At 40.3% G+C, this 7,258-nt stretch overlaps 1 pseudogene; it reads right to left on the bottom strand.

Moving 5' to 3' along the window:
- Positions 1–461: 461 nt before the first annotated feature.
- LOC122114901 lies at positions 462–1,446 on the bottom strand (annotated as a pseudogene).
- Between the last annotated feature and the right edge of the window lie 5,812 nt (positions 1,447–7,258).

The raw sequence follows: 7,258 nt of genomic DNA, 5'->3' as shown, positions 1-7,258 counted from the left end.
ATATCCAATTCATCCCATATATGTTCACATTTCTGCTACAAAGTGAAGTTTATTCAAGGATAGTCTTACGGTTTCACCTCAGAGTTTCTTACTTCACAACTAGGTAAGCCATTCCAGCTTTGTAGGCCTATAAGCTTTTTTGTTTTGCAGTTGGTCAGAAAGCTAAAAATAAATACATAAATAAATAAATAGTGGCTGGAAAGTTGGCTCAGTGGTAGAGTGCTTGCCTCGCATGCATGAGGCCTTGGGTTCGATTCCTCAGCCCCACATAACCAGATAAAAGCCAGAAGTGGCATTGTGGCTCAAGTGATAGGGCCCTAGCCTTGAGCTGAAGAGCTGACAGCACCCAAGCCCAGAGTTCAGCCCCATGACTGACAAAATAAATAAATATATATATATATATATACATATATATGTATACACACACACACATATATATATATATGGACAGTTTGTTGTATTCATGAACGCCGACTAGAGAGATTAAAGAACATATACAACATCAATCTCCACATTCTCTCCTGTATTTTTTTGGTCCTAATACCATAAATGATGGGGTTTAAGGTGGGTGGGATGATCAGGTACAAGTCTGCTAACAAAACGTGTATGTGCAAAGGCACTGTGTCTTGCCCTAGCCAGGCAACATAGACAGATGACATCCCAGGGAGATAAAACAGGGCCATGACCCCTACATGGGAACTACATGTGCTTAATGCCTTCCACTGAGCATGTGAAGAAAGACCACATACTGCCCTGAGAATCAAGACATAGGAAACAGCAATGAACGCCAAATCAGAACCTGCGATAAGAAAAGAAGCAATCAAACTATAGAGACTGCTGGGCATGGGGTCAGCACAGGCTAACTTAGCCACAGCCATGTGTTCACAGTAGGAATGGGGAACCACATTGGAGCCACAGAAAGGAAGATGAGTCAGCATCCAAATCAAAGGAGTCATGCTCATAATAGCTTGAATGATGATGGCCACACATTCACAGCATCATTTTAGGTGTGAGAATCCTACTGTAGTGTAGGGACTTGCAGATGGCCACATAGCGGTCAAAAGCCATGGCCAGCAGCAGACCTGTCTCCACAGCTGTGGTTGCATGGACAAAATACATCTGAGTGACACAACCATTAAAACTGATGGAGCTGTCTCCTGAGCAGAAGATGCTCACCATCTTGGGTACCACAGAGGAGGCCATAACGATGTCCACAGCAGCCAGAACACACAGGAAGCAATACATGGGCTCTTGAAGAGTAGAATCCATGCAGATCACAGTCATGATGAGGCTGTTTCCTAACAGGGCGATGGTGTACATAGCGCTCAGGAAGATAGCCAGCCAGAGATATGAAGACTGCAAACCTGGAATGCCCACAAGGATGAAGGCGGCCGGGGACTCCATTGTGTGGTTGTAGGTTGGCCCAAGTATCACCAGTGACACTGTTTTCCTAAATTTAAGTGCAAAATGAGTAAAAGAAAAAAAATCAGTAATTCTGTTAGATATATATGTTTCTATCATGTTAGTAAATCCTGATGTAAATCCCAGCTTAGTTGATTCCTTTGGTCAAAAAATGGTATCTGTTTAGGCCATCCTGCTTCATTTTCCATCCTTCTCAAGATTCATTGCCTTACTTATTTCAAGTCATACTTCAAAGATTATTAGTTCTTGGATTTCCTTCTTTGGAAAGTCTGTGTTCTGTCTCTTCTCTTCCATGTTCAGGTGAAGCTAGGCACCTCTCTTTTGAGTTTTCATACAAGATCCCATGTTGGCAGTTCTAATACTGTAGTTCCACTTTTATTGTATGCACCTAAGTATATGTATCACTTGTTTGTGGCCTCATTGTAAGTGACTATGGAGAAGCAGCCCTCTAAAAAAGGTATGTGCCCACATTCTACTAAAAAGTTAACCCATGAGCGTAAAGAATTTGTCTTTTATCTCTTTGTTCAGTTACTCTTAATAATTGATGGATTAAATAATGAAATTCTTGAGTCTGAACATGTCAAACCTCTACACAAGACAGGTTGATATCGTTTAAATGAGATCATCACATAGCAATCTTATAGGATATGTGAGATATAAGAACAGGTCTTCCCGGTTATGACTCCCAAAAGCTGAAACACCTACAATCAATCCTTGGGAAATAACTATAGATAATTAAAATAAAAGTTTTTTTGGGAGGGGTCCGGTTGTGGGGCCTGAACTCTGGGCCTGGGTGCTGTCCCTCAGCTCTTCAGCTCAAGGCTAGCACTCTACCACTTGAGCCACAGCGCCACTTCCGGCTTTTTTCTTTTTGCTTATATGGTGCTGAGGAATCGAACCCAGGGCCTCGAGCATGCAAGGCAAGCGCTCTACCACTGAGCCACCTTCCCAGCCCAATAAAAGTATTTTTTACTTCAATTGGCCAGTTTTAACAAGACAAAAGAAGCTCCCACTCTGCACAGCTAGACGCTGTGCTTAACTTCACCACTTGACAACTGTTTATTGCTGCCTTTGCACTACATTTCCCTTGTTTGGCTGTTGCTATGCCATAGAATGTGTAATCAAATGACTTTATGGGGTAAACCTGAAAAACGGCATCCGCAAGAAGTCTCAGGCTATTTGCGTGCTTTCTCTCATCCTTTCCCCTTTAGATAAAGTGCTTTGTTTCCATGATTTACTCTGTGATTGGGCACATGTACATTCCTCAGCTTTCTGAGAACACTCTTTACAAGAACTACTTCTGTACTGGATAGTATCAGTCTTCTTTTAGGAATCCTGAAATTCTCTTAGAATACAGCACGAGCCAGGCACTTTAACTACTCAGGAGACTGAGATCTGAAAACCACAATTCAAAGCCAGCCTGAGCAGGAAAACTCATGAGACTCTTATCTCCAATTAACCACCAAGAAGCCAGACGTGGAATTATGACTCAAGCGGTAGGTGCTAGCCTTGAGGGGGAAAAATATCTTAGTGACAGTGCCCAGGCGCTGAGTTTAAGCCCTAAGACTGGCACAAAAAGAAAGAAAAAGGAATATGTATGCACAAAAGTCCTACAAACTTCTATTGCTCCACACAAGATGTTTGTTTCAGCAAAACAAATGTGCTAAAATTCATTTCTACTAATATCATACTCCCTAGGCTGAAAGCCCTTTTCTTGTCACTTGGCATTTTGCATTAGCCCAATTGTCTAAATTCTTCTAACCCACTTGATACACTAGTAAGATATGTTAGATGTTTTGAAATTTAAATAAGAAAGCAGGTGAGATTGTGTAGCATAGATCTCAAATAAATGTAGCAAATAAATAAGACTACTTTCCCTATTTCCATACAGTTGCACCAAATGGCATACTCAAATTGGCAAATGTGATTAGAAGCAAAATTGAACATTAAAGACCAACACAACCTGAATTGCATGAAATTTTCATTTTGTTTTTCCATAATCTACCCTGGTAGTTGTCTCTCCCTGTGGCTAGACACAACAAGGATCTAATGACACTGTGATGAAGATCTTATGCTCAGTTCCTATATGGAAATTCTCAAGCTTTCTTTCTTTCTTTGCTCTTTTAGCTTGTTCTGCTTTCGTTGTCACCTTGTGAAAAGGTCTCTTTCCCATGAACCTACAATCCATCCCTAATAATAAAGTCTAAGAGAGATTCACATCTGTATTGCCAAGCAAAACCATTGCCAAAGTGAAACTGGACTAAGGATGGAGTGGTGGTAAATAGTGTAGTCCTTTATCATCTAGGCTAAATTGATGCTTCTTTACTATGATCAGATCATTCCACTCCCTACGGAAATGTACATAGAGCTTGGTCCCAGACCTGGACACCAGTGTGAGCCAGACCTTAGTAAGTTTCCTTATCTTCTTCCTCAAACCCTCATTGCCCTCATATTGCATCTCTCCAGGTCTCAGGCCAATGGATCACCACATGTATGACTTGGGCTGTCTTAACAGGAGTCATATATAACCCCAGAACTATTTTCTTCCGTTTTCAGGCAGCATGTAATAAATAGTATGTATTAGTCGAACCTCAAAACTAGCCTGACTTCAGCTATCATTTTCTGTGTCTCCCCTCAGGAAAGGGTTTCCAGCTGCTTTGTCATAAGCTTATCTTGGGTACTACCTCCACTCAGCCTTCTTTGATTTCTCTTCATAGGCCTGGAACATCCCAGAACACTAGAATGGATCAGATTAATAAAATTTAGGATCCCATGTGCAACAGTAAACATTTTCTCGGTTAGCCAAGCACTAGTAAACATTCACCCCATTCTCAATCCTAAACATGTGGCATACATTCATTTTTGCCTTGTAAGTTTGCCTGCTGAATAGCCAAAAACAGGGTACCCAGGTATCTGGTTACCCTCAAAAGAAAGCCTCAGGAGTTTTCTGAACAACCAAAATGGCTTAAATCTAATTCCAAGCCATGAACTCTACTGAAATGAAGAAACAAACAAAAAAACACACAAACTTTCATAATAATAAATGCTACCTCATGATGTAGGCTGGATGAAGTAGTAAGGTCCATGTCCCAGGTCATATAAACCATGCTATGGGTAGCCACAGGACAATTTCCGTAATAGATCAAAAGAATCTGGAAAAGCTTTCAGAGTAAGCAGACATGAAGAGTTTCAAAGATCGGGATATCTCTAAGACTGCAATACGTGTTTTGGATGCAACAGTTTCAGATTTGACCATCACTTCCTGCAGTTGGGGAAAGTCCAAAGATCCAGAAAGCTTTCTGCCATATTCACCTCTGATCCAAGATCTTCACCTGACTGCCCTGCATAAACCCACCTTATGAGGGAAATCTCAGCTTATGCCCTACTTGGGCCTTCCTCTCACCAGCCACACCAACCTCACCTCACCATACTTTTATGATCTTTACAATGTATCTTTTCTTTCCTTTCATTTATTTTTCTTCTTGATCAGCATTGCTGGGGATTTCCATGTGCTTATTCTTTTCAAAGAACAGGATGTTTTATATGCCCCTTTGTTCCTTTAAAAATTTATTTCACCCATCATTGCTCTGCAATTTTCTTGCTAAGAACAAAAGTGATCTCCATCAAAGATATGTGGCCAGTCAGGTGACTTACTTTAATTTTACTGCCTGATCCCTCATGTTTTTGCTAACTCTTCAATTGACATATAACACACATACTGTAAGATGCAGAAATCTACCATGCACATAATAAATGTCACTCTGTGAATGTACACCCATACTACCGCATTACCTTGTTCAAAATTCAGATGTGATAGCTTCCTGCTTGATAAAGTTCACTCTTTTCAGAAGGGTATGACTCAGCTTTCCTAAGGTACATGTCTATCCCTGCCCCTGCCTTGCTTTTATTCCTGCACACTCATATGACTACTAGAGTATAAATCGATGGAAACTGGCACTAGACAAACCACCTAATACCTATACTAAATCACAGGACTTGTGAGGACTTTTCATTAAATATTTACAAAAGGAGGGCTAGATAATTTTAACTCATCTTCAAGGTGAAAGTACTACTGTATAACTTACTTGAATGGAACCTTTCAGCTTATGACAACCTATCCAAACAATCAGTCCTGTTGTCTGGTCTTGTCTCGTAGCTCCTCATGGAGCTATAAAGTGTTTTCCCACAATGTCTAGGTTGGACTTACCTATTTTGGATGCTTTCGAGTGAAGTAGTCCCATGATTCTGTGCCTTCTCCCATCTCCTCCAACCTCCCATCGTTTCTAGAAGAGCCTCTTGGTATTAGCTGTCCACTCCAGAATTGGACAAACCTTTATAAATAGATGGAGGACTTGAGTCCTCCTTTCTCTGATAATCTTAGCCTAAAAACTCCCATCAGCCTAACCCCTGACTTCTAAGACAGTTATCCACATCCTTGGAGTTTTCTCTAGTCAACTGTCTCTGATTATCTCATGCCTGGTAAACCACATTTTTTTTCACTCAAAACAGGAAAAATGTTTAGAGGACTTTTGGGAAGAACAGTGAGAGCCCCAGGAAAGAAAAGAAAATAACAATGTAGAGTTCTGGTGAACAGTATTCTTTTCAAAGACCTCCCAATGGGAGCTCTCCTTCCCCACTAGACGCTCCAACCTTTTCCCTAGAGACCTCAATTCTCTTGTCTTCTTCCCACCATCCAAACACCATAACTCCTCTAGAGACTAGTTTTTCTTTGTTCTCTGTTTCTGGTTCTTTCCAGTCTTCATTTATTCAAGTCCCCAGAGGATACCTAAATGTTATAATACAGAATACATCCTGAAAAGAAATATAAAATGCCCAAAACAATATATTTGTAAATATCTGCTCTATTCCAGACAGATGTTTTTTTCAAAGATTTTTCTCATTTAATTTTCACAGTCCTCTGAATAGCTGCCATCATTATAGCTACACTTTCTAGACACAGGTGAAGTACAGATAAGGCCACAAAGTTTATAAGCCAAAATCAAGATCACAAGTCTAGAAACCCTAGTCCTTTTTTTTCCTTTTTTGTACATCCAGTACTGTAGCAAGGTTCTTCTGTGAAAATGACTGTCAATAAACATCTCTTTGAGACCATGATTTCAGTCCTTTGATTGTATTTACGCTAAAGTAGGATTGCTGCATCATAGAATCATCCTACCAGGATAGATCAGAGGGACCCAACCCTCTCTAAGGGTATTTGGTTAGAGTTTAGGCATGTATTATAGATGTTTGCTAATGAAGAACATTAAGTTAATTTTAAATCTTTGTTACAAGCATCCCTTAAGGTTTATTCTTTTCCTGTCAATGACTGAAACTTTTATGTACAAGCACTTTGGCTATTTGATTGAGAGCCATCAGATCCTCCCTCATGACTGATTACAGTGACATCTGCCTGAGAGAGGAACTTGCATACTGCACAGAGAATGGAAACTGAATAGAGCTTCTACTGTTGTCTTCCAAGTTCCCAAATCTGATAGGACGGCAAACAACTTTGCTATAGCTCCTAAAAACCCATGGGTTTGGTTTATTCTTGATTGTCTAAGTGTTTGAAGTTCGTTATTTGTATGTTTGGTTCAGATCTTTCCAGTTTTTTATGAAGGCATCTATTACTGGAAAACTTCCTTCACATACTACTTTTACTGCACACCTAATATCTGTTACTCTATCATTTTCATTAACTAGAAATTTTCTCATTTCTCTTTTAATTTCTTTTTTTTGGGGGGGTCCGGTCGTGGGGCCTGAACTCTGGGCCTGGACGCTGTCCCTCAGCTCTTCAGCTCAAGGCTAGTGCTCTACCACTTGAGCCACAGCATCACTT

The sequence above is a fragment of the Dipodomys spectabilis genome, unplaced genomic scaffold (genome assembly GCF_019054845.1).
Source record: "Dipodomys spectabilis isolate Male_0828 unplaced genomic scaffold, ASM1905484v1 ptg000003l, whole genome shotgun sequence".
Taxonomy (NCBI): Eukaryota; Metazoa; Chordata; class Mammalia; order Rodentia; family Heteromyidae; genus Dipodomys; species Dipodomys spectabilis.
The sequence above is the reverse complement of the archived record's forward strand: the minus strand, read 5'-3'. Positions and strand labels throughout refer to the sequence as shown.